The sequence below is a fragment of the Trachinotus anak genome, unplaced genomic scaffold (assembly GCF_046630095.1).
Source record: "Trachinotus anak isolate AG129_WGS33_773 ecotype Australia unplaced genomic scaffold, CSIRO_AGI_Tana_v1 ptg000039l, whole genome shotgun sequence".
NCBI lineage: Eukaryota > Metazoa > Chordata > Actinopteri > Carangiformes > Carangidae > Trachinotus > Trachinotus anak.
In genome coordinates this window covers 3,040,797-3,068,745 of record NW_027273890.1, presented here as the reverse complement: position 1 = coordinate 3,068,745, position 27,949 = coordinate 3,040,797, and the positions used below count along the sequence as shown (strand labels likewise).

The 27,949-nt window shown below is 42.0% G+C and overlaps 1 protein-coding gene and 1 long non-coding RNA gene across 3 annotated transcripts in view; one reads left to right on the top strand and one right to left on the bottom strand.

The window, feature by feature from the left end:
* The window catches only part of LOC139614931 (transmembrane protein 163a-like), a 53,799-nt gene that overhangs the window by 11,459 nt on the left and 14,391 nt on the right, over positions 1–27,949 (top strand). The window lies entirely within an intron of this gene.
* Positions 460–25,760, bottom strand: LOC139614934 (uncharacterized). Of its 2 annotated transcripts, XR_011687182.1 has the most exons (5): positions 25,583–25,760; positions 24,246–24,348; positions 23,987–24,161; positions 12,720–12,915; positions 460–1,770 (listed from the first exon to the last, which is right to left on the bottom strand). It is a non-coding gene; the product is annotated as an uncharacterized lncRNA (long non-coding RNA). The 2 variants fall into 2 exon arrangements; XR_011687183.1 differs by lacking the exons at positions 23,987–24,161; positions 24,246–24,348.

The window sequence follows — 27,949 nt, the reverse complement described above, 5'->3', positions numbered from 1 at the left end:
AAAGTAATAAGGAGACTGTGAAGACGAAGATGGAGAAAGTTAGGGTGAGACAGCAGGAAATGAAAAATTGGAAAGTTGAAATTAGGCCATTGATGGAAGAAGAAAGAAAGAAAGAAAGAAAGAAAGAAAGAAAGAAAGAAAGAAGGAAAGACTTGATTATTTTTCCTTCTCTTTTTCTCTCTTTCTGTGTCACTTGTTTGCTCTGTCTGTGCAGCAGAGCTGTAATTACAGTGATTTAACCCAGATACATAAAGTAAAAGCACACCATAGTTATAAATAAACCATCACTTTATCTATTTGAGCCTCGACTTTGTAGCTGCAGAAGGAGCTGAGCCGGCGAATGTATAAAAACTTGGCTCTGTGATACAACTTTCACACTAAAACCACATATGTGACACGTGATGAGGGCAATAACACAATAACACCCTTGTTCGGCTCGGACCAGACGGCTATCACAGGTTCAAACTCTGGTCGTCTCCGGTCAAACATGACCCAGTTCAGGGACTGTCCCTCCATGCACATTACCTCTGCACCATGAAGTTATACCAGACCTAATAGAAGTATTTCTATTTCTATTTACATTTATTTATATCTTGTATAACCACACAGCTCCTTGCTTTGCTGGGGAAAGATTAGTCATGTTGGGCCTTGATGGATATTTTACTACTTCAGTGTTTCAGTTCAGATTTTTATTATGTGTGTCTCAGTAATGTCTTGAAAGAATTTTTCAATTTGGCACAAACAAAAGAATTTGAACTCAAAGATGAACTGACTTAAATTTGTTGGTCAGAGGTCAAAGTTCAAGCTCACTGTGACCTCACAAAATATGTGTTTGGCCTTTTGTCATATCTCAAGACCACCATGAGGGAATTTCTTCAAATTTGGCACAAACATTCACTTGGACTCAAAGATGAAGTGATTACATTTTGGTGGGAAAAGGTAAAAGTTCAAGATCGTGGTGACCTCACGTTCTTGTGTATGCAATATCAGGAATATCAGGAATGCCCAGAGGGAACATCTGGCACAAACAGTCATTTTGACTCACAGATTAGAATTTGGTTGTCAAAGGTCAAAGGTCTTAGGTCAAGGTCACAAATTCATAATGTAATTATGAGACAATTTAACACAAATGTCTATTAGGATAAAATGATGGAGTTATAACATTTTATATCCAAATGGTCAAAGGTCAACTTCACTGTGACATCATAATGTTCTCCAAAAGCAGTTATGGCCATTGTTCAACGCTGTAACTTAGGAAGGGAAGATTGTGACATTTTGATATTTTCTGCAACTTGGCTGGTTGGCAGAGACATACAAAACCACGAGAGGGTAATTTTTTTATTGTTGTTGTTGTTGTCTTCCATTTGATATTTAAATGTGTATTAATTTGTTACTGGTTTGATAAAAACTACAGTGTCCAGCTGTTTCAGGAGATTACTTTTAAGCTTTCAAAAGGAGCAAAACAAACCTGAGGGTATGGAAAATCCTGAGAGACTATAATGTATTGTTGGGTTTGGTTTGTTGTTATTAACAAGCAAAATAAAGAATAAGACCAGCCTTTAAACAGATTGCTGTTCACACCACGAATAAGGACAGACTACGCTTGACAAGAATGAATGTGTGTGTGTTTGTAACTATGACAAGTCGTAGGATAATCATCTTTCTATGACACTCCTTTCAAGACTGTGGTAAAGTGCTGTAACCTGGTCAGGATTCACTGGTGGTCGTTAGAGATGCGTTTGCTGACCTTCACTGTCTCATTTGCTCGATCTGAAAGAATAACAGAGGCAGGGCGAAAAAACAAATGATGAATCACAGGAGGCACCGTGTACACACTGGAGATGTTTGCATTCAGCTGTACAGTGGTATCTGCAGGCCATTCATCATATTGGGGCAGCCGCTGCAGAAACACAGCCGTACCAATAACCCCCCCACTCCCAACCCTCTCCATCTCTTGCTCCAGTTCTACCTCACTCTGCGCTTTTCTTCCCCAGTCCCTCCTCCTCACCTACTTTCCCCTCCTTTCTTCCTCTCCATCCAAGCCTCCTCCTTCTTCAGCTTCCTCTCGCCATCGTCTTTTTTTCCTTCCCTCTCTCCCTCCACCTCATTTGTACACCCAACCCCACCCTCGCCCCCACCTTCTGTCTGTGTCAGGGTAGAAAACACAATCATTTATTCATTTGTTTTCCCTTCCCTCTGTGTGCTGTCTATTTTTACTGGTAAAATACCAAGTTGCCAGCAGGGAAGAAGTGCCAGGCTGTATAGTGTCAGATTTAGAAATCCAAATAATCTACTTCCTGTTGTGCTATTCCCATTATCACACAAAGAGTAGGTTTATTTATTTGGTTTTTGTGCTTTTTTTGTCTGTAGCCTTTTTATTTCAGTCTGTTGGTTATCCCTGTGAATGATAGAAATATCACTAAACGAGTGAATTATTGTGGCATTTGTAATATTTTCTTGCATGAAGCACAGACCTGCCAGCATTCAATGCACTGTTGCAACGCAAATGTACACGTACATAGAGAAACATACAGGGAAGAAAGTACGAGCTTAGCAGCTGGTTTTTGGGTGCTGATCATCATGATCAATAATACTTGTGTTCACCAGGCCGAGCACTAGGACATATGTGTGTGTTGTGCACCTTTTGGCATGTAAGTGTGTGTGTGAGACAAACAGTCTGAGTTTTTTGTATGTATACCAGTGTCTTGGCAGATTACAAGCAAAACTCTGAATTTCCCCTGCAAACATCATTTTCCTCTAAGTTGTGATGCTTGTTTACTTCATTATTCTGAGTCTATTTTCATCGCTGCCTGACTGCTGAGGTACAGAAATGAGCAACAGTACATTAGTGGTGTTTCTCCACCTGCCACTGTCAGCAGCTAATGCACTCTGAGCAGATACTATCGTAGCCAAAGCAGCGTGGCTTTCCATGATGCAGGTTTGTCAGAAGCAAATTTGATATACAGACATTTAACGAGACTCATTTTAATTTACATTTCATTAGTTTTTACCAGATTTGTTATGCAGCGCAGGATAAAACCTGACTGATGTCGTACAAGTTTCATTCTTACCTCACAATCATATTTTACGTGACTTCACAGACAGAAATGTGAGGAGCTGAAGTTTGAGGAAATTTCATTCTCTCTTTTTAAAATAGATATTTCATAGCAACTTTACATTTATCAGTTACCAAATTTAAAGTGCCCAATGTAATTTTGAATGTGAAAACGTAACTATTCCTCCAATTAATTTTCAGTCAGACCATTATGCAGTTATGCAACTTTTATTGAGACTCAGTTTGGACTTTCCTCATGATTTTTTTTTTTTTACAAATTTAGGTGATGGCCCTGCCCTCTCATACATGGAGATATTTTTATGACACAAACTCGAAGCTTTGGGTGTCACCACTAGTTGATGGGCACATGAAGGTTGATATTATTACTTAAAGGTGTTTGATGCTGTTTTATTAAACTGCAGTGTGACAAGTTTTTGTGCATAACTTTCAAGGAGTTGGACCAAACACATCATACATCATTACATGCATCTTACATTGCAAGTGCTTCAGTGGCAGTTTGTCTCGTCCTCTCAACACACCTCTGTCTGACACAGAGTGATAGTTATGGCTCGGATGTCAACACTTCAACCTAAAGCAGCAAACTCACAATGGACGACAACCTCTAAAGATCAGTCAACAAATAACCATAAGGTAAATTTTATATATTTTGCATGTAATTCTAAAAGGATCATTTTAAGGACTGTGGTGTTTTCCCTCAATTACTGCTTTTAAGTGCGGATGTAAAATGTCATGAGCTTCCCCTCCACTTATCTACCATCTGCCAGAAGAGGAACCCGTCATTATGTTAAAAGATGTGTATTCAAGCTGGATTGCTATTATCAGATGAGCCAGGAATTTGCAGTGGATAATTGGCCCTGAATCCCTGCGTTCTGAACACAAATCGCAGACACACAAGTTATAAACATGGCAGATCAAATCACAGATGCTCTTTTCACCGATAACTCTACAGAATGCATTCTGAGAGTTTCCCCTACATAACCTGCTCAGTGTTGAATGACCAACACTGTCATTCCTCAGATAGCTTTGGTTTTTTTAACAGAAGACAATGTAGAATAGTGAAGCACAATGGGGTCATGCAGTCACATTTTGCTGGTATGTTAATCTTTAGTGGTTAAACGTCTCATTCTTTGCTGTATATGTACGAATTGTGTGGCGAAGAGGAGTCTTTTACAACCCATGATTTGATGGCATGTGCGAAGACTGTATTTGCCATTTACTAGCAATTATATAATGAATGGCAGCCAGTTGGAGTAAGATTTAGGGGCTGCAGCAGCATGAGGCATCACCGTGTAGTGCCTTACTGTTGACAGAATGAGGACAAGGGTACTTTGACCTGTCAGAAATAGAGGGGGGTTACTGAGGTGTTGGCTGCTGTGCGTAGCTGCTGCTCTCCACAACTCCTGCTCTCTTTGTTTAAGAGGAGACAGATTGTGTAAATTCTATATGTAAAAAAAACCCAACTGTGTAATTAAAACTGTGAAACCTCCAGATTATGAGAAATAATCAGAGGGTGTTTTCACACATAAACAGTTTAGTGTGGTTCAAACAAACTCTGGTACATCTGTGCAGTGATTCAGTACACGAAGGCTGAAACAGCTTGAAACACAGGGTCCTGATCCTCTTTCAGGCAAACTCCGCTCCAGTTTTTTTCACGTGTGAGAGCAAAGAAGAACAACCACAGTATTTTGTGATTGTAAAATTATTTAGATTTTTGCATGAATTGAAAAGCTGAGCAACTGTTAAATCCATCTGCTGATGGAATCTGTTCAGAGCCTTTGTAATATTATTGTACAACCTCCTTTCATCCTCCTCTGTCTCTCCATCTTTATTTATGGTTCAGGTGCAGCCTTTTATTTCTTTGCGAGCACTTTGCGACACGAGTGAAGATTCATAAAACACAAGTGCTGCATGACGTAACTGCCCTGGGAACATGCTGGATGACAGACACCAAGACTGTCCAATGATACATAGCTACATATCACTTGTTTACTGTTTATTCCTCTTGGTTCATATGTAAGAGGTTATGTTAAAAACAAAATGAACCAGAGCTTAAAGAAACCAATGTATCATAATTTTCCTAAAGACTACTCGAACCAAACTCACTGTGTGAAAAAACAACATTAATCATGGTTTTGCTGCAACTATAGATTTGTTCCAGCGCTTGTTGTGCTCCTTACTACCTGATAAATGCACTGCAGAGGTAATATTCTTACCAGATATCCACTCCTATTAACTCATGTTGTCTTTGTAACTAAAAGCTGCTGTTACAGAATCAGAATAAGTGAAAACATAATTGCAGCACAGCTGTGATTAACTGTTGTAGATTTTAACGCATTAAGACTTTTGATTCAGCTGCACTTGTGAGTTTCCGTGGATCTCCGTAATCTAAACTCATAATGCAGCGCAGTGGTACTGCATTATAACTGCGTGGTACAACACTGTCACAATAAACAGATCCCCTGCTATTTACACTCTCTGAAGCTCCTCCGAGCTCAGCAGTGAGGTTTTCTTCAGCGCTCTCGGTTTCTCACACCAGATGCTTCAGTCACATTTCCCTTCCTCCTGCACCGAGAGGACACAGACAAATCTCGCGAACAGACACACACACACACACACACACACACATATAGACGTGCCATCCTCACATGTCAGCGAATGACGTAGGTTGAAGATATGAATATATTTTCTTAAAGTAGAGTCAGAAGTATTTGCAAACATTTGGATAGAGAGCCGAGCTTCCTGAATTTAATAACAAATAAAGGAGCAGTCTCGTACATTTGCATCAGCTCTCACCCATCTTCAAGGATTTTATTAATTTAAGATATTACCCACAGTCACACACACACTAATTTTAATCATTAGTGACTGAAGTGTCCACTGGGTGTTTGCTTTGGTGCGTGTGTGTGCATGAGTCTGTGTGTATCACACTGTGTGTGTGCGTGCGTGTGCTCGGGCCCTTGTTCTGTAGTTATGAAATCTTTATAAGGCGGAGGGTAATGTCACAGCTATAAATCACAGTCTTAATGTTTCCCTTTTAACGACAACACCCATTTCTCTTCTTCTCTAAGAGGCTTGTTCATTCTCCTGCATCCATCCGTGGCTCATGGCCATGCCGGGACGAGTAATTAAGCAGACTTCTGTTTTTTATAAAATTTTGTGTTTATGATTATTTACTTCCAGTACTACATGGCATACATACATTTAGATTTGCTTATTTTGGGCTGTGGGACTATAGAGCAAGTTAGGCAGACTACAGATATGAAGAGACAATCAGCAGCTCTACAGTGGCTTTCTTTAGGTTTTAGTCAAGTCTGAAGTTTCCACAGATGATGCATCTGTGTATGAATGTTGTGGAAATACACAAGGTGGTTGATTTGATTGAGTTGGCTTATGAGCACATTTTCTTCCAGGATTAGTTTGTTTGAGCTGATGCAATATGGGAAATTAAATATTCTTTTGGTACAGACTTATAATACTGTGTTTATATATCATGCTATAATTAAAAATAGCCTCCTTCTTTCTCACCTGTGCCACCACCACAGGCAATTCTCAAAGAGATTAAATGATCGAGCTCACTGTTACTTCCAGGGTGGTTGAATCATGGAAATTGAGAGTTTCATTTATTGAAGCAGAAATCGGTCATTTTGCACTAATGATCATTCTGTGGATATATCTGTAAATGGTATGAATGGTATAGCGTAAGAATAATGTTGAGCTGCATCTGTCAGACTTCAAAGTGTGTGTCTGTGTACACCTGAGCGGTGCTGAAAACCCTTGATGTTTAGTGGATACCATGTGGTCATACAGGGTTTGTTGCACAGCTTCAAGCGTCAGTGGGATCTTGTGATTAAACTAAGTAAATTATGAATGCTGAAATAGACACACACGCAGACACATGTAGGTTGTGCAAATCTTAGCTGATGCAGCGTGAATCTCACACTTTTTTCAATTTCTCCTCTTTGAACGTGGAAATTTGTGTATTTCTTTTTTTTCTCATGTATAGAAAATGTTTAGAGAAATTGAACCTAAAAAAAACTCAAACTGAAAAATTCTTGCAAACATTTTTGTAATGTTGCTAAACCTTTTTGTTTACTTTAGGATTCAGGCGTTACCAGTGTTTTCACCTCAGCGTCGCTGCTCAGCCTCGTACGGATTTTCGTGTATCGCAGACGGTCAGATGTCACAGCTTCTTCCTGGTTTTGACGTAGCTAATGTGCCGAAGTGAATCTGCAGCAGCTGTTCAAATCATTCATTTCTCGCACTCTAAGGTCGATTGTAGGTTTTATTTGCGTACGTGATGTTAATGCAACCAGACCAATACTGGCTCAAATCAGGAAGTGAGGCTGAAACAGACAAGCTCATCCATTCTCCCTTTTCAATGGTAGATATTTAACATGTGCACATTCATTTCTTGTGTAAGAACTTGAAAACTTTTATGAGCACAGAAAGATAAAGTTTGCAACCTATGGGTGAAAAATAAGCTCTCCAGGCAGACAGAAATTAGCTCAACAATGGCTCAATAAGTTGTAAAAAAATATCTGTTTTCTACATCTTCATCCCCCCATTTTGTTCTCATCGGACATTTGGGTTGAAATTTGTGTGTGCAGTGTGTATTATGGTATTTATGTGTATTGTTTATAGGTTACTTGTACCAACCAGCTGGTACTGCCAACACCCAAAGTCACTTGCTGCAGCTTTAACGATGATGCCAGTAAAGACATCCTACATCTCTGCAGTAATGCTCCAAAATTGACCAGACAAGGTGCAAGGCAAAGTTATCTAAAATTTGAAATCTGTTTGATTCCAGCTCAAGACCTTTGCTGTCCATCATCTGTCTCTCTTTGCATTTTAATTTGAAATACTATGAAGACAAATGATATCAGTAAATCTGTTGGACGATATGAAAGCACGGCCGCTCTGAATATTCTCAGAAACAACGCTGACTGCTATGTTTCACCGCAAGTATGGGTTCGCACATTGTTTTTGAAGCACTTCTCTCACACCCTCTTTACCTTGCTCTTCATGTGCCTGGAACTCTGGGTGGGCATTTTGATCAGAAGGTATGGAGTGTTTTATGTGTTTACTTGCTTGGCTTGTCAGAAACTCTCCATCTGCAGCATAATTATAGGACAGCCTCTCCAGGCTCCATACTCTCCTCACACCATCTTCTATCAGTCAGCACCACTTGACTATTTTTACTCTTCACTGATGAGCCAAAGAAGTGAGGTGGTGCGGTGTGATCAGATATAAATGTCAGAAGAGAATGTCTGCGTCTGAGTGCCTGTGTGTGTATGTGTTTGTCACTCAGTGTGGTTGTAATGTTGTACCTGCTCCGTTTTGAGGTCTTAAGATCCCGACAGTCTCAAATTGAAGGACCTTCTGAAAATGTATATTATGTGCTACGATTTCTGTTGCTGTAGTCTCCAAATGCAAATGCAGCCCAAGCAGTGTGAAGGATTTTGACTGGGAGACACAATGAATTTTGGGTAGTAATTGGTGTGACGGTGTGTATGTGGACCCCACAGTTTCTGTGTTTTCACCCCCTGGTCTTTGTGTCTTCTATCATCACTCTGGTGCTGTTGCATGTGATGTATACATGAGAGGAACAGTCTTGTGAATGTCATTAAATATTTACAGCAGCTCAATTAATCGTGCTGTAGCACAGAAGTCAGCAGTGTTGTAGTCAAGCCCATGTGGGCTAGTTAACAGCTGAGAGGAGTCCATTTTAAAACTTTGACTACAGTGGTGCACTACTGTTGTGAAGGTTCAGAAATATTACATTATTTTCTGCTCAAATTTATAACAAAAAGCAAACGTTTTGTCAATGTGCACTTGGAAACATAATAAAGTAGAAAGGAGCAAATCAGTCATTTTGTATTGTGCTTGGGGGAGCTGAGAGAGGTACAATGCCACAGTCTTAAAAAAACAAAGACCGGTCAAAATCAAAGAAGCAGAGGCCAATATATCCTCACTTTCACTCTTTTGAATGGGCAAAGCTCCGAGAACTACACTTCCCATAATCCAACTTAATGCAGGTTTACCTTTAAGCAAGAGGTGCAGTGCTGCTCTGAGCTAAATGCTAACATCAGCATGCTACAATTACAATGCTAACATGCTGATGATTAGCAAATAAATTTTAAAAAAGTAACCACCTTAGTTTAACATGTTAGCATGCATTGCTAACTGCCATTAGCATTAAACCCAAAGCTCAGCCAAGACATTTGCATGGACCTGCTGGTGGTGTTAGATGAATGTTATTACAATTCATCCTCTGGGGATGCTACAAGTCTGCACCACATTTTATCACACACAGTTGTTGGGACATTTCGTGACTAAAAGGTGAAAAAAGTTAACCCTGTGGTGGCGCTAGAGGAAACCAGAGTCATTAGGATACATCCTCTGTGGACCATGAACATTAGCACAACATTTCACAGCAATTCTTTCACTAGTTGTTGATCTTGGTCTGAACCAAAGTTGTGGACACACCAACCTACTGGCCATATGGCTATAAAAACGGATGACATCATCCTCAGAGTTGTTTTCTCAGATTTGACAAAGCTTCTCCACAACTGTGATAAACTCACCCTGATGTGTGAAATGAGGATAATTTCCCTTGAACGCAGACGCAAATATTGTCGAGTCAAGAGTTATCACGAGTACTGCAACATGACAAATGATCTTTTCAGGATGTTAACCGGAGTAGGGCTGCCTCTTAAATCCATATCCAGCTGTTTCCGCTCTACGGTGCCTTCACTGTCATCATCACTGCGGCAGTCACTGCATTCAAGTCACCAGCAAATCAGAGAGCTCACTGCAACTCATCACAAATCAGAAAACAGTCACATTTAACTTCATTCCCACGTTCTACTGTTCTCCTTTTATTCTATGACTGTTTCGAGGCTCCACCGCTGGCTCTTCTTGCCTCATGCAGTAAAGTAACACAAAAGACCAGGCAATGAAACTCCCAGAGCAGCCAACAGCTAGCTCCTCTGTGATCAATGGTAAACTGATGCTTGCAACGGATCCATTACCAAGAGGCCTGGGCTTCCTCGTGCTGCAATTTGTTACTTGGGAACAGAATATATTCTGGCCAGGTTGGCCTCAGGGAGAAGGGACTGGGAAAGCCTAATTTTCCCCCTTAATGTGGGAATGTTTTATTGAGCCCTATACTGTTGAGCTGATGGAACTTGTCAGTGAAGGGCTATAAGGGGGTGAGGAGCTGAAAGCAGAATGGATATGTCATCTATCTTCATTCCACAGGGTAATTTTCACCCCTTCATCTTTTTGGACAGCAACGAGGTATAATTGGCGAAACCAATGTCCGCATCTGTTGCTCTGTCTGTGTGCTCACAAACAGGGTTACACCTTTCAGGTTTTCATCAACAGAGGCTTAACAAAGACAGAGGTGAGGCAGACGTGGGCGCAGGGAGGGAGGGTAAAGCAGAGGGAGGGTGAGAGGATGGCCAGGGAGTGGAGTCAAGTAGAGAATAAGAAGAGGGATGAGTGACAGCAGATAGTGAGGGGGAGATGTGAAGGAGTGATAGAGTTCAAAATGGCAAAGAAGAAAAAAGGGAAAAGAGATTATCGCTTATCTCGCCACCGAGCAGAGCAGCTGAACCAGAGCTGGTGACGGGAGGCAGAACCCGGCTCTACATTTCTACACTTACAGAAACGGGGATAGGAGTTTGGCCCTGTTGTTGTTTCTGTTGGAAAAGTCCAGTTATATGTACATAACATAAAACTCCAGGTAAACGCTGCGTCCCTTTTACTGGCCTGGTCTGGCTACACTTTTTGTCAAGTGACAGGTCTCAAATTGACGCCCTTTTCTTTGGATGTATTGTAAGAGTGAACGACGCTCACGTTCAAAAACCACGGCGACGAAGAGAAAAAGGTACAACGTGAAATTTAAACTGTCACTTATCAAATTTGCTCATTCAAATAAAGGTTTAAATAACTATGGTAACCTTCAGCTTTCAACCTTTCTAAGGTAGGCTGATATGGATCTCTCTCTCTCTCTCTCTCTCTCTCTCTCTCTCTCTCTCTGGGTTGACCTAGATGCGCTGCCTCTCAGAGCTCGATCAAATGAATGATTCATAACGTTATTTGATAGCCTATACGAGTAATATTCATACTGATTTAATCAATTTGATAGTATTTACCATCTTTGCTGTACAAAGATGTGAGGCCTGTCCCATGTAGACGCCTGTCCCATATATACACTGCACAAAACTCCCCAGAATCCAGAGATGTAGCTGCCCAGATATTTCAAACTATGACCCATACATGATGAAATCTGGACTGGACACGCTCCGATCACAGCATTGTACGATGTCATATCAAAGAATCTCCAGATATGATCCAGATTCTTACAAGAACCTAAAAAGAATATCTCCAGTTTCTTGGAGTTTTAGCGCAGTGTTAGGTCGGTTGAATTCAGTAACTGAAGCAAATTAAAGCCTGGGCTATTAATTGAAGTTTTATGGTATATTCAGTTAGATAATGATGGTTCAATAGTTCAATGATTCAATAAATGGACAGTAAAAACAGCTGCATCCTGACCTTCACTGTTAGCTTGCAGGCTGTTAATCATTCCTTAACAATAAAACGTTCCTGTGGACGTGTTCGATTCAGGTTTGGAGGGAAAACAAAGGGTAAATGTTGCCTGCACATGCTGCCGCTAAATGCACACTCCCTGTGATCATCCACAGTTTACACAAGTTCCTTTTGTCAGCTCTGGGATCATTTGTTTCCTCCACCACTGAATCATAGTATCCTCTTATGAGCACTGAGCAGACAGACACCCAGCTCCCACTCATGCTAGGTTGGTATAAACACAAACAAACCCTCCTCTGCGCTCAACCCAGTCAGCCGCAGTCAGACAGAGGAGGCAGGATGAAAGACAGAGAGAGCGTGGTTGTCAGACAACTAAGCAGCAATTAGGCTAAGTTTAGATTTATAGCACAATCCATGCAGTGTGTGACGCCTGCTTTAAGCGAACCGGTGCAGCTCAGGTGAATCCTATTGATTTCTTCCTGGATTACATCTTTGCTGCAATTTGAACCCGGGAGGTCGCAAGTGTTTTGTCTTGATCTGTCTGAATCCCCCAAGTAGCAGGACACGGTTACGAGCATGTCAGTCCCACACACACATACACACACACACACACACACACACACACACGGACACACACACACACGGACACACACAGACGAGACAAACTAATTTGCACTCAATTTTCAGCCACTCTGTGATACAGCCAAGGCTACTTAGATTATGCCTGACAGCCTGTGTGTGTGTGTGTGTGTGTCCGTGTGTGCGTGTGTGTGTGTGTGTGTGTAAGTCTGTCTTAAAAAAATGATGCTAGCTGATAAAACAGAAATAGATTTTCCCTGAACAGTCTCCGTAGTCTTTTATAACAGTGACTCAGATGTTTGACTGAATGAACAGATCAAGCTGAACTAAGACACTCGTCATGTTCTGTAGGTGAATGTGTGAAGGCACAGATCTCGTACCAATGGCTTCACAGACGCTGGCGAGCGATTTACAGTCAGTTAATGTCTGGCCTATCTTCACTCCATGGCACTGCTTTATAAGAGGCGTCTCTGGCCTCTCAGATGATCTGTGTCGTAGGTTGTCAGCTCACCTGAATGAAACAGGAAGACCAGAGACACGATTGAGGCGTCGTGTGTGTGGCGGTTGCGTAAAGTCTTGGTTTTCATCACGGCTCCCATGTCAGCGGATTAGAGCGGACACACTTCCTGCGTAAGACGCACGTTTCTTGTGTTACAGGATCTTGAAGTTCAGCATCTCACCGATTTTTCAACAATGACGTTCGCATCCTGATGTAAAAAAAGAAAAGACCCATCGACAGTCATGTTGTCATCATGCCAGCAATATTACACAAAACTGACACCTTCCACTGTAGTCTCTGTGTCTAGGCCGAATCTGAACATGTTATAACATGAAAAAATATAAATATATATTTTTAACCATCTTAGCAGCTGTATGTGAAGACAGTGGTGTCTTAGAGGCATTTTCTGTCAAAAATAAATTTGATCTGATTAAAAATGAGGTGAAATCCAACATTGAAGTATCCTGCAAACTAGACAGAGCCAGTGTGAACACACACAGCAGATCAGCCACGATTCACACGACACACATCCAGTGTGTCTCGGGTGTAAAAAGATCTCAGATGAAATTCAAACTGTCTGTTCTCCTCATCTGGTGCCTCCACTCTCTGCACAGCTGTGTCCCTGAAAGCACATACTGTATATACAGTAGCTGCCTCAGCACAGACACACACTACGTGATACCAGGGCCAATTTTCAAGATCAGAGCACAAATAGCTCACTGTGTCACTGGAAGTGTTGTTCATTAAGTGTGAGATGATCGGCACACCTCGATAATTACTAACCCGTCATGTGTGTGACTTCCTGCTCCTCTGCTGATCAGCTTCAGTTGTGATTTTTATTGTCTTTGCTCCTTCAGTGTTGTTGGTACTGACTCACATTGTCACCAGTCCTAGTCGCACACATGGGAAAGCAGTAACCAGCCTGGTGAACAAAGTGTAATCGGTGTAGCTGACAGCTAACAATTGGATGACAATCCCGTCTGTCTCTTTTACCTTAGTTTAGAGATCAACAGCATTCTGCTAAAACTGGAGCAAAAATCTATCTTTTGTTCTGAATGCTGCTGCCGGTGTAGCTCCTTCCCTGAGTATCTGAACGACACATCTGATAAACGATCACAACATATCGCTGTCACAGCCGCTGTTATAACTGTGTCTAGCTGTAGATGCCTGACAGATGCATCTGCCTTTCTTGTTCCTAAACACCAAATCTATATTTACTAAATGCTGATTTATAATGATGGTGGCACGGTGGTGCAGCGGTTAGCCTCACAGCGACTCGAACCCTGGGCTTGGGGGCCTTTCTGTGTGGAGTTTGCATGTTCTCCCTGTGTCTGCGCGGGTTCCCTCCGGGTTCTCCAATTTCCTCCCACAGTCCAAAGACGTGCACGTTAGGTTAACTGGTGACGCTAAATTGCCCGTAGGTACAAATGTGAGTGTGAATGGCTGTTTGTCTCTATATGTCAGCCCTGTCATAGACTGCCGACCTGTTCAGGGTGTACCCAGCCCTCACCCAGTGTCAGCTGGGATTGGCTCCAGCCCCCCCGCGACCTGGTTCAGCTAAGCAGTATAGATAATGGATGGATGGATGATTTATAATGTCACCTTCTGCAGGAAACATTAAGCTGAGACGTCACCTGGAACCAGAAATCAGTAGAAAGTGGTGAGAATTCAGGAGCATTTTTGCTAAAGATGTCATGTGACACACACATGTATTTTTAATACTGCGAGCTACTCATCACCAGCCATAGTAGAGCTAATTAAATGATTTGCTTTGGCCAAACTGCGCCTCTCACTGACTTATTTTTTACAGATGGATAGATTTTGATTTGTTGGATCACATCTAATGCTGATGCAACGGAATTGGCCTAATCTTCTGTTCAGTGGTGGTTAAATTAGTGCCAGTGTTCCCAGCCAAACACACCACTCTTATCTGTCGCCTGTCCTTTGCTGTTTACTATAATAGAAAGCGACAGCACAGAATCTAAATAGATGGAAGTAGTTGCTGGTCATGACTCAAACCTCATTCATTTTTAAGCAAGATGAAACTGTGTATTGGGCGCGGAGCTGTTTGAATGAGTGAAACTAGGCTGCAGCTGTGGGTTAGCTCGCAGTAAACACGATTCCTCGAAGATCACCCGCAGATTAATTCCTGAAAGGAAGAGCAGTTTTCAGTTTCGTCTTCCCCCCAAAAAAACAGCTAAAATCCTCTCTTAAGGAAAAATTGTTCCAACTGCTTCAAGGACTTCCCTTAGCTACCAATCACCACTGAGTCCAATACATCACACATTTTTTCCAACTGAGAAGCGTATCAGCGCCTTCTGTGCTGTTGTTGCCACGGTGAATGATGATGAAACAGGAGGCCCGCTGCCATGACACGAATGCTTGTCACAGAGTGCGTCCAGAAACTCCTAATCCCCCTCTTTTAGTAGGATGTATAACCAGACAGAGCTATATACAGTGAATACACACAAACCACAAGGTAAATAACTGATATGCAGAAGCACTTCACATAAAAACACTGTTTATCCCTTTATGTTACCCACTGACATAATACATGCATACTCCGTTTCCAGATCAGGAGATCAGGGGGAGAGTGTTTGCACCATAATCAGCTGGTTCCCTGTGAACCATGACGTCCCAGGGATGGTTAAAGTGTTGATTAAATGTAATGCCTGGGTAATATTTGCAGCCACATAACATCCTCGATGTCACGTTTGGTAAACCAAAAAGCATTTCATCCTCGGCTTCTTCTTGTCCCTTCAACTAACTAGTGCCTGCTCGCCAGGCTGGAAAGATTTAATTAGGTTGCAGAAAAGGTAGAGGCTGTGATTTATGAATCGCTGTGACTCTGATGTCACCAATTAGCAGCTGTGTGGTTTGGTTTTCAGGTTTGTTTGTGTTGCACAGCATCATAATGAGAGAGCAGCGACGAGACAGAGGCTGAGAAAGAAAACGCGAGACCATTAAATCGTCCCCTCTTCACAAAGTAGTTACCAGACATGCATGGACAGATTATGGGCACCTGAGCACTAATATGTAAAAGGCCCCCCACCCTACCTACACAGGAGCAAGACGCAGACTGAGAGATACACGTTGTATAAAGGCGTTCTGTATCTCTTTGTGTTCATGTTGCTTTTCTTTGTGGTGGTTTTTGTGTCTCTTTGGGATAATTGTGCTTCTCTTTAATGACATTTTGTGTCATAGTTGTTTGATTGACTTACCAACAAGAAACACTGACAGTTACAGTTAAAGTCTCAGATTTTACATAAATCTTCCACCGAATCTGTGGTACACTGAGGAAAATTTTGCAAAATCCCGTCACACAGATTTAAAATAGAGATTTAGGTGGGGCAGGTGTCTAGAGTATGAGCTGTAGCTCTGTCTCTGTTACTGGGCGGCTGCGGCTGCATGATGAGATCTGTAAACAGAAAAAGCTAAAAGGTCGAATATTTATTTCATCTCTTGTGATTTGATGCCTCTGATGACAAACATCACAGTAATTGGTGTTTGACAGCCTGACTTCCTAATAAGTGCCCACATTATCTTTGTGTATGTGTGTGTGTGTGTGTGTGTGTGTGTGTGTGAGTGTGTGTATTATTGCGTGCCCACTCGTGTGAGTGTTTCCAGGCATCTCTGTCTGTATGTGTTTCAGTTTGATTATGCAGAACAGTCTCCACTGAGCTCATTATTAAACTGTGGGGGGAGTTTGATGTGGTCAGAGCAGCGCAGGAGACCGGCTCTCTGACTTTGTGTAGCATTGATGCATTCGTACACACAAACAACACACTCCCTGCCTCGGTCTCTCGTCTTTCTATACCATACACATTTATGCAGCCAAGGATGCACATGTTTAAAAGAAATCACATGCAGAAAAAATGTACACACACACACATATCACTCTGTTGTCAAACTCTCTCTCACTTTCCCCTTTTTCTGTCCTGGAGTTGTCTGCGTGCTGAAATCCGCTGCTTATTTATGTCTGAATCAGCACCTCCTCAAGGTCAGAGAGACAGAGACCTACAGCACACACTGAATACTGTGACACAGTGAGACACAGAGGAGTGGATGGGATTTCTTTTGTCCACTGAAATACATAAAACATAGAAATTGAAGCTGAATAAACTGACAATGTTTCTAAATGACTGTGAATCGATAAGTTCAGTAAACAACCGTTTGGGCATTTCTGTTCTCAGGGTGATAATTAAACAACTTCAACTTGAATCCGACAAACACAAGTTTGCAGATCTTTCTCTATTTGTAATGATTCACAGAGTGAGAGGCTACATCCACACCTTAGATTTAAAACACATCTCCTTCGCTGGCGTCCACACTGGAGTTTAAGAGCGCCTAAAGACTTTTGGAAACACTTCTGGCCCCGTTTTAATTTGAAAACTAGTTGTAGTCTGGATGGGCAAAGCTGGAGACCTTTGGAAATGATGACTTAGACGCCCACTGTCGCTCCCTGATTGGATCTTATCGATCACGTCAGTGGTAAATGTAAATTACTGGCGTTACTGACCTTGTTGTCTTTGCTAGCAGTTGCAGCTAAATTCTGCATTTTAACGCCTTTGCTGTTCCTCATCCACAGTATTTTCTGCAGCTAACCAACTGCAGAGAATACAGTCTTCTTCCTGTTTACACTGTGGCACATTCCCAGTGTACATGAACAGTCATGCATGTATGTGCTTTTTTCAGGTGTGGTAGTATCAGCAGAGATAGTTTCTGGTCGCAGCTAATCACACGCCCTAATGCATCCCCTGCTTTATCGACTGTTTTCCTCTAAGTGGACCATAATTTAAAAATGAACATCATGTAGTATTGAAGAAGACTTGAAACTAGAGATTGAGACCATAAACTCATTAGGAAAACATTTACAAAGGTAATAAATCAAGTGAGAAGTAGAGACATTTTCCCATTGACTTTCTGCAACCAGCGGCGTCTCCCCCTGATGGTCAATAGATAGAAAGCAGGTTTTATTTACAGTCTATGGGTCAGAGCAGTTGTGCAGATATTGGTTTCCAGCCACGCCACAGTGTTAAACAGCTGGTCAGAGTTAACCACCGCAGCTGTCTGGTTTTGGCAGGATTTCTGCTAATTACTGCCCACTGTGCTCCTGCCAGGGACCCCAGCAAGTCTTTGAATATATCAAAGCAAAAAAATTAGTCAGGTAAACAGTAAACAGTGGGGAGGTTATGTTGTGCTCCTGGCAGCCAGAGCGTGACGTGCCCAGAGGAAGCACTCACAACACCATACTGGCTAAAATTAAATGGGGATAAGGGTATAACGGCCGATGAGTACAGGTATTCAAATGAAGCACAAACAGAAAGGCTTGTGTAACTTTGAATATTGAAAAAAAAAAGATTTGATATGTTTCCATGCTTTTTGTGAAGGAATCTAAAACAGAGACATAAATAAAGTCAAATAATGATGCAACTAATGTAAACAGGTCAGATGTGCTTCAGATTGTCTAACCCAGCTGATACGGCTCTGACGTCACTCACACGTTATGCTCCTCACTTTGCCTGTAAATGTGTTTTTCAGATCAAGCTCATTAAGTGCACAGCTACAGTGACTGTAAACACCGATGGAGGACGGCTGCTGCTCATATACATCCACAGGGTGTGAACTACAGGGAAGCCTCTTAATAAGACACGAGCTGCCATGAAAACATGATTTGTGAAGTTTTGAGAGGTCTCCAAAATATTGACAATTTGCCATTTTTGCCATGAAATTTGATTTTTCTCCATCTGCATCATCATGGATCATGCGGAAAATGATCAAATTCCTTCCTTTGAGGCACAAAAGACTTGGTTTTCCTTCTGGCCTTTGTAAAAGAGACAATAAAACAGTGAATCCGAGCACTCAGGAATACGAAGGTTTACTTATTCCTCACAGGAGGGTGAATTAGTAAAGTGGTCTCTCTCTCTCTCTATCAGCAAGCGTTCCACTGAAATAAACAGCATCTCTCTCTCTCTCTGCGCGGCTCTGTGGTGCTGAAAGGCACAGCAGCAATTTTCATTTCTTTTCTTATTGTTATTATTCACATTTTTATATATAGTAATAATGATGCATGAAAGCTAAATCAAATGCATTGAAACGTTTCGTATTTGTCAGCTCTGACCACAGAAAAGTGAAAAAAGTCAGCTTGGTCTGAGTCTGGTTGAGCTGGTGTCTGTCCTGCTGGGATGATCCTCCATAAACAGTAGCTGCTGTAAATGTTACACTGCTCTGTCTTGTTTACTGTTTCTCAAGTCTCCTGCTCTGTGGGCAGAAACACACAATGTGACACAGATGAACAAACTCGAAGCCGATGTTTGAACTGGTGGTTTCGAGCATCTCTAGGGCTGCAGACGTTTAAAAATCATTTTCAACTCAAGGCCCATTGTCATATTTACACTGGAGCCAGATGTGCTGATTTATGTTTCTGTCAGTGGGTGCTCTAAACAGTTAAATGTCCCACCCCCACGCCCCAGTATAAACCTTCTGCCAAAACCACAGCCTACATGACTTGATTCAGAAAAGTCAAATGCACACATTTCCACACTGTAGGAAATGAACAGAGGACGAGCGACACATATACACACTGGAGATGAAAAGTTCAATGATACACAACATCAAATGCAAAGGTGAACTACTGCACACAACACCCCAGAATCTGGAGATGTGTTTGCCCAGATATTTCAAACCATGTCGCATTCATGATGAAATCTGGACTGGACACGCTCCGATCACAGCATTGTAAGATGTCATATCAAAAAATCTCCAGATATGATACAGATTCTTGCAAGAACCTAAAAAGGAAATCTTCTGATTCTTGGGGATTTAGCACAGTGAGCGCTATGCTGTGCACCTGCATGTGCTGGGTCAGGTGCAGTGTGGTTAATTCTCGGTTGGATCTATCGGAGCGGCGCTCTGTGATTGGTGGTTACAGTTAGGGGCAAAACAACCACAGCAGCTTAGTCTCTACTGTTGATCCAACCTACCACCAACCTGGAGATTCAGCACCTACGACTGGAGCTGCCACTACATCTCAAGGTCCTTGTTTTTTGCCAGGCTAGACTTTGACCATATGTTGTGTGTGAGGCAGGTCATTTTCTAAACCTAACGCTGCATCCAGCACAATGTAATGCAGAGAACAAACATGCCGTAACAGACTTGGATTGTAGTTGTCAAGCGACGATTTGCACAAGCACCAGCTGGTAAGATTTTAAGTGGAGATCTGATTCTGAAATTTCCACCATTTCTAATATTTTGGTTTGTTGTCAACTGTTATTCTGCACTCGAGTGGTCCAGCGCTGGCAGCGAATGTTCAAGTTGGCAACGAAAACACAAACAATAAGAAAAAAAATAAAAGACCATTCTGAAAGGTGCAGTTTTGCCAGTTGGAAACTTGCTCGGTGTTGGCGAAGGGTTGGGCTCTAACAAGTGCATTTTAGTGAGGGATTGTATTTTTGAGGATTCATAGCCAGAACAGTAACACCGATTTGGAGCAGGTACAGAAAACATTTTGAAAAGGTTTGAAAGTCTGTGCATGTTTTAGTTCATGTGGCCGTTTAACGATGGTATTTTTGCCGCAAAAAAGAAAGAAATACATCAAATGAGATTCACTAAATGTCATTTATAATGAGCTCCTTTGATGTTTGAGAGTTGAGACGTCTTCTGAAGAGTCAGCTCAGTCTCATTTTCAGATTCAGTCAATTTTCAGTTTCGTCCTTTTTCTTTTTTTATTGCAATGACTCCCATACACAGATAAACACAGATTGTTAGACTAGAATACTTACTGTACATAGAGTAATATCCACAGGGATTCAATTAGATGTTGTTTATGTTATATTGTAATGAGAAGAATTATCCTTCACTTTTAGGAGGCAGGATACAGGCGGTGTTATTTTGTATATACTGTATATGTATGCTCTTGTTATATGGAGCCATTGGCTGTTATCACACTCAGACTCAGACTGTAAATTACTGTAGAAACCAGAGAAAACTCATGAAGTCATGGTCAGTTTCCTAAAGACAAATCCTTCTGTCACACAATCCATCCATCAAAACTAACTTAACAACAGCACTGGCAGTCACTGAGACGCAGCAGAAACACTGCAGCAGCAGCCAGAGACCTTGACAGGATATTTTGTCTGCTTCTAATGAATTTCCTCATAGCACTGTCATATTGTTTTCCACAAGATATTGTTAAACGACTGCATCACAGTAATTCTCCCTGCTGTGAGGGCATTAGGAGAAAATGAATAGTCCGTAGAGATGTCGTTGGAACCAACACAACCCATTTATGACTCTGTTGGGTTTTGCAAAACTGTGATTTCAGACAGACTGTTAAGCATTATGTTCAGAGCTGTGATCACTGGTGAACCCTGTGTATGCACCCGTGTGTTATGGCTTCACCAAACACATTAGTGCCTTAGTCAACTGATGACACTTCTCTCTTGATATTTGTGCAGAATGAGAATCCCTGAAGTAAAATGTTGTTTTAGGAAAATCCTTGACCTCCACTGGAAGTTTCCTAATCTGTTAAAACGTTTCCAGGATGAAGCTCTTTAAAACCTGCGGGTGTATACGAAGCATTAGTCCAGTCAGCCGTGTGTGTGTCCTGGCTTAATCTCCACACAAACCCTGCCGAGTCCCCAGTGGGCAAAACCACTCTCAGCTGGCACCTTCCTCTCTGAACCCATCCGTCGACTGCAGTTCTGCCCGAATGCAGATCAATACTGACGGGCTCCTGTGGGGGGACAGGGCCGATTGAGTGAAGAGGTGAGGGAGCCCAGGAGGGAGGTGCCAATGTAAGTGTGGGGGGCAGGAATATAGTGGTGTTAATGTAAGAAAAAAGAAATGTAAAGGTGAGTGAGGTTGGTGTGGGGCAGAGGAGACAAATTAAGGAGTGAAATGAAAGGGATCCAAATAGATAGGGAGGGAGGAAGGGAGGGAGTGAGGAAGGATGATTAACGGTAAAACTAAAGTGGGATTAAGGAGGGAGATGAACGAGAGGATGAAGACAACTGCAGCAAAGAGGACAAGAGAGAGAGACAGAGCACAGGGGGATGAAAGAAAAGGAAGGATTTCTCTTTTAGACAACAAGCAGGGACAGCGGGGACCAACTGGGACACCCACAGGAGGGACAAAGAGGGAAAAGAGGACAGAAGGAGGGAGGTTAAAAACAGGGAGGCAGGAGGGAACAAGGGGAGAAGAAGGGAGGGATAGAGGATGAATCCCAGTAGGGTTTCCTGCAGGGTGAACTCAGCCAGAGTGCGAGGCGAGGCGTGGTGCAGAGCTGAGCAGTAGGTCCTGAATTATTAAACACAGTATTTTGCAGCTGAGCAAGCGGCCGCAGCCATGTCGGATGTGTCTGCTGAGGAGGCAAAGGTTGCATGTATGTGTGTGTGTGTGTGTGTGTGTGTGTGTGTGTGTGTGTGTGTGTGTGTGTGTGTGTGTGATACCTTGATATGTGCTCACACATGTGTTTCTGTGTTTGCAATATCACTGTGCTTTCTGCTAAATTGTCTTATTTTATGATTTCTTATGTGCAATTGCTAGTTGCTTTGGTATGCTGTGTTGTGTGTGTGTGTGTGTGTGTGTGTGTGTGTGTGTGTGTGTGGTCATCAGAGGGAGTGTATGCCCACTTAGAGCTGCCAATTAATGAGGAAGAAGCATCCTGAGGGCTTTAGTTTTAACTACGTGCCCCAGTGGAGAGCAACCAGCAATTTAAAACAGAAACACACACACACACACACGCACATGTGTGTTTCTCGAAATCACTTGTTCAACCGCATCTTCCAGCCATTGTGTTTATATATTACAAAACAGTTTTCCTCGCTTATGTTGTGAAGGGAAACGTAATCCCGGCTGGATTATGTTCAAACCCAGAGATTTTGAGAGAATGCAGCGAGATATTGCGAGATTTAGGCAAGAAAACCGCTTCGTTTTAGGCTAATTAAATCATGGTTTCAGTTAAATGTTAATCCACACATTATATTTCATTATTCAAATCATTGTGGTATTTCTTTGTGTGTGTGTGTTAAACCTCTCTGTGATCTTTCCCCAATATAAACCATCCAGCTGGACATCTGGCTAGAATCATCTTAAAGGAGCTATTTGTAAGTTTTACTATTGCTACGTAGCTAACGTTAGCATTAACAGCTGTTTACTTATCAGCCTAAAAGAAATGTTGTGAGTTCAGCATCAAACTTTACTCCATCACTCACAAACAGCTGTCTCCAGTGGTGAAAGCAACGCTAATGCCTTGTCTCTATCACATCTTCTCTTCTACTGAAGCCTCCAATCAGCCCTGAAGACGTAGCGCTGCTCAGAGGACGTATTATAACCTCTTGTCTTGTAAGCACAATGATGGCTGAAGCTCTTGTCAAGCAACAATCGGCACCAAGTGCTCTGCAAGAAACATTTGGGGGCAAAGAAAACATACAAATAGCCCCTTTAACCCACCTAGTAGTAGTAGTAGTGGTGGTAGTATTGGTAGTAGTAGTATTTTTTATGTCTGATAGTAAAGATGCATGAAGTGTAAATGTTTACTCACACATTTCCATATCTTAATACAGCTGCATGCGTATTTGCAGCTGATTCCATTAAAAGTTTTGCATTAGTTTGTTTTCATATTAAATTTGAGTCATTTAAATGTCACAAAGTTTAAAGCTGCAGCAGGTCACCTTGCTACTTTTCAAATGAAACCTCAGTCTGAGTGAAAACTGACGTTTGGCTGGAACTGACATTTCTCAGCGACGAGATTTCCCACTTATGAAATCAACAGCAGCTCGAACAGTGGAGCAGGGCTGTTGTTGTCTGTTGAAACCCTGCTGCACAATTTCAGCCCAGACAGGTGTATTTGCATACAAATCTTGTTTAGTCCTGTTTTAATGATGCATAATTCCCCTTCATTGTCTCCCGACCTCCTCCTCCCCCTCCTCCCTGTCCAGCTCTCTCCCTCCTCTCTCTGGCCTTTCGCTCACCTGCCTTTGTTTACCATTCCCTTTGCATCATTACATTCTGCACACAGCAGATCTACCATCACCATGCGGCTCAGAAATGAAATGAGCTGCTCATGAACTACACAGCTGTACTACAACCTTCCCTCATCTTGGGACCGTTAAGTGGTTTTCCTCAGCTTCAATAAATATGTCTATTGGGACATTTTTTTCCAGAGCACTAACACAGATGAGTCACCTCGATTAGATCTGAAGCTCAGAGAGTCACTGATTGGCAGCAGAAGAGTGGCTCAGTACTTCTCTCTGTCTCTTTGTCTGTCTTTCTCTCACCTTTCTGTTTCTGCTGCTCTCTCACCCACACTGCCTCTCTGTCTCGCTCTGTTTGTCTGTCCATCTGCCGCCCTGTCTGCCTCTTTCTTCATCTCCCTCGTTCCCTGTCTCCCAGATTATTCCTCTGCTCCTTGTGGTGTAATTGAGTTTCACATCCCTGAACTGAGCTCTTGCCCTTGAGGGACAGAGAGGAGGACGTAATTACATTTCTGTTTGGCTGCAAATGATTCTACTAATTTGATATGGACTATTTTCATACAGTCAGCAGCAGAGGTGGTTTGATGGATGATGGAACAGGAGGCAGTCTGTGTAGAAGTTGTCTGTCAGCGCACAAAGGCTCAACTGGTGTAAAACCCTGACAGCTGTCGTTAGAGAGATTAAACACATTCACGTCTGTAGTAACATCTCAGTTATTTCACTATTCATTTATGGCAGTTGTGGTCCTTGATAATAATGAGTCACTGAAAACTAAACTTGTTGTAATTGCTTAAGTAACTAACAATATGGTTCAAATAAATGCATATAGAATGAATGGATGAATAAAATATAATGAATAAACTGGGGGAAGATTTTTGTGAACGCACAGGTAAAACGCTGGGTGAGCAGCAGAGCCACGCCTTGTTTTGCTATAGTTTACATGCACCAGGGCTACAATGACCTCTCCTCTATGGCTGACATCTCAAAGGGGGTCCGGCTGTAACTTGAAACTCTATTTGGTAGTTGAGTAACACCCCCGAGCTTTTGCCATCAGACAGGAGGCTCTAAACCTCGATGGCGGGGTTTTCTGTCATGTTATCTTTGTTTCCTGTTTTCTGTATGTTCTACTAAAGTGTCGTCTTAGTGATGTCATTGTGACAACATTCGCTGACTGGATTTTGTTTTTCTTTTCTTTCTTTCTTTTTTTAATAAATGAATAAACTTTATTTATTAATGGCAGTGGAGTCACCAGGATGGGGGTTGGTTGGGGTGGAAGGTGGGTGCACAAAGTCCACAGTCCTGTCTGTGGTTTACGCAACAAAAGCACTTTGGTTATAGCCAGTTATCTGAAGTCATTATATTCTGTATGAAACCAGAACATGATTTTTAATTTTAAAGTTTCATAATGTTGCAGAGGTCAATACAAGCACAAACTCAGCTGTTTTGGCAGAAATTGTCTGTCAACATCTTAATGAAGCATTCAGTATGTACCTATTTGCGAGTTGCCAAATATGTAAACTAACATTTCCAACATTAATAAATAGAAAACATAATCCATGGTCAATATATATATATATATATATATATATATATATATATACACACAGAGTGGATCAAAGGGAGATGTGTAATGTGAGACAGACAGACAAATTGGTAACAAATGACTAAAGCCTTTATCAGGTATCAGTTCACTCACAGAAAAATCTACAGTGTTGGTGTATTTTCTGTCACATGATCACACACTGATTGCTTTAGTGTGTGTGTGTGGTAAGTTTGGATGACATATGATATGTACTTCATGTCAGAGATGTGGGGTTTACACTGTGATCTCGTATCTAAAACACCTGCAATCATGTATATTTTCATTAAGAACATGACTCAAGAAATATTAATACTCACATGAACAGTATAGATGCTCGTGTGTTCTTGTGCCGAGCTCCCCAACACCCTCAAAGTCTGCTGTGGAATTGATGTCCAAGCAGAAACGGCTTCATCTGTCCATCTATCTTCTGCTCATAATCAGTGCCAAAAGACCATGGGGAGAGAGAGAGAGAGAGAGAGAGAGAGAGAGAGAGAGAGAGAGAGAGAGAGAGAGAGAGAGAGAGAGAGAGAGAGAGAGAGCATGGGTGTTAAGGGTTGGCACTGGCCCCAGTTCTTGCATAACTCACTGATAATTAGGGTTTTACTGCTGCCAAGTCAAAGCCATTGCTACAGCTATGATGAGCTATATGACTGGACTTTGGGGAACATGAAATAGAATAGAATAGAATAGAATAGAATAGAACAGGATAGAATAGAATAGAATAGAATAGAATAGAATAGAATAGAATAGAATAGAATAGAAGACTTTAAAGCCACAGCTGTAAACTGGTGTAACTGTCTGGGTCAGGATTATGATTTCTCATAACAAAAGCAAAGAAGTAACAGGACACACACACACACACACACACACTATATTTGGGTGTTTCCTCCTTCTTGTGCTTCTTGCACCTTCTCATCTGTTCCCACTTTCAGTCTCCCTCTTCTTCTCCTCCTCCTTGATCATCACATCCATCCTGATCCTCCTGGTTTTCTGACATTTCCCCCACCTCCTCCTCCTCTGGCTCCCGCTGTCCTCTCCTCTCCCACTGCATTTCCACCACCTCCTCCTCTCCTTTCCCCCTTGTTTCTCCAGCCTTGTTAGCAGTGGTCATGCATACTTGCCTCCCTGATTAACTAACAACCCAAAGGATGTTACACCGAATGGTGTCTGCTCTCCTCGTGGGAGCCATTGATTTGCTGAGAAACTGCCGGGAGAAGAAAACCTACTGTTTTCAACTCGGAGTCGAGAGAGGAATTTTTTTTTAATCACTGCATCTTTAAGTTAGGACAGACATGAGCTAAATGAAAGTAGAAATACGCCCAAGGTGGTGATGAAGCTGAGGAGTCTTAACCTCTTCCCAAATGAGTTTCTGGACAGATGACACACACACACACACACAGAGAGGACATCTGTTCTCTCTGGAGCTTAATGCATTTTAAACACAGCAGAAAAAAAAGACTGTGTGTGTATGTATGTGTATCTGTGCACATGTTTGTGCGCACAAACTGCTTCTCCAGTGAAAGTGTTGATTAACATTCAGGCTGACTCACTGCTTTGCTCTGAAGACAGAGGGTCAGATAAACGATTTATTACACAGCGAGAACAGTCGCACTCAGATCTCATCCACAGAATAATTCATTTTATACTTTCAGCTAATTTATTTCAGTCTTTCAGTCAGCAGCAGCTTCAATACTGATTTTAAAATGCGAATCACAAAGTTTTGTGTGATTATTTTTTATTTCTGAACATGGATCAGTTTCAGTGTGAACTCGCACAAATCACAGCGACTAATCAGCAAAACTGATTTCCTAGTAATGTGGTGTCTGTGTGATAATATGATAACTGTGCATTATCCACGCTGTTGTTAGAAGATGTTGCACATGGTTTTCCCTTCTGATCACAGACGCATTGTAGTCACAAGTTTTTTACATCAGCCATGCTTTGAATTTCTCTTCGGAAGTAAAACAAATGTGTTACATGAATATACACAAATATATATTCTGCTGTGTGTGCCAACACATGCAAACCATAAAACTAGGCTAAACCCATGACTGTTCATGGGTCAGTGCTTCTTGGTCAGCAGGTTTCAGCTCTGAACTCTTTTATCAGAGGGTCTCTTGGAATGTAGACAGTCACACATAGAGGCTTTTACATCCGAGAGCCAATTATCCCAGGTCACAGCCCACAACATCCCTGGATGTACAACCAACAGCGTGAAATCGCAGTGAAGATAACATCCAGTGCCTATGGATTTGAAGAAAGAAAGAAAAGACTTTCTTCCGCCACAGATTACGTCGTCATTTCCAAGAAAGCACTGGCTGAACTCCTCTAAGAACTGGGAAATCCTGAAGGGTTCCCCTGAGCAAAGCTCTCAGCATTAAAAACTACCCTCCAGGGTGGGATTATGGCTGTTCAGGGCGGATTCCTAGACCACCGGTCGCCAAGTCTCTGAGGGCCAGACGCTTGTCTTTCATGCAGGACGCCACGCACGTATTTGCTTGCAGGTGCACACACAGTCATGCACATGTACACACTGACACCATCTGCTTACATGTATGAGTTGTCTGGTTCTTCTTTCTGAGTGGGTCAATGCACATCGTCTGTCCAGGAGCCCATGGGGCCACTAAGCTAGTTGCTCTGTTTGTACTGACTGACCAGTTTTTGAGTGAGATGCCAGTGTTGTC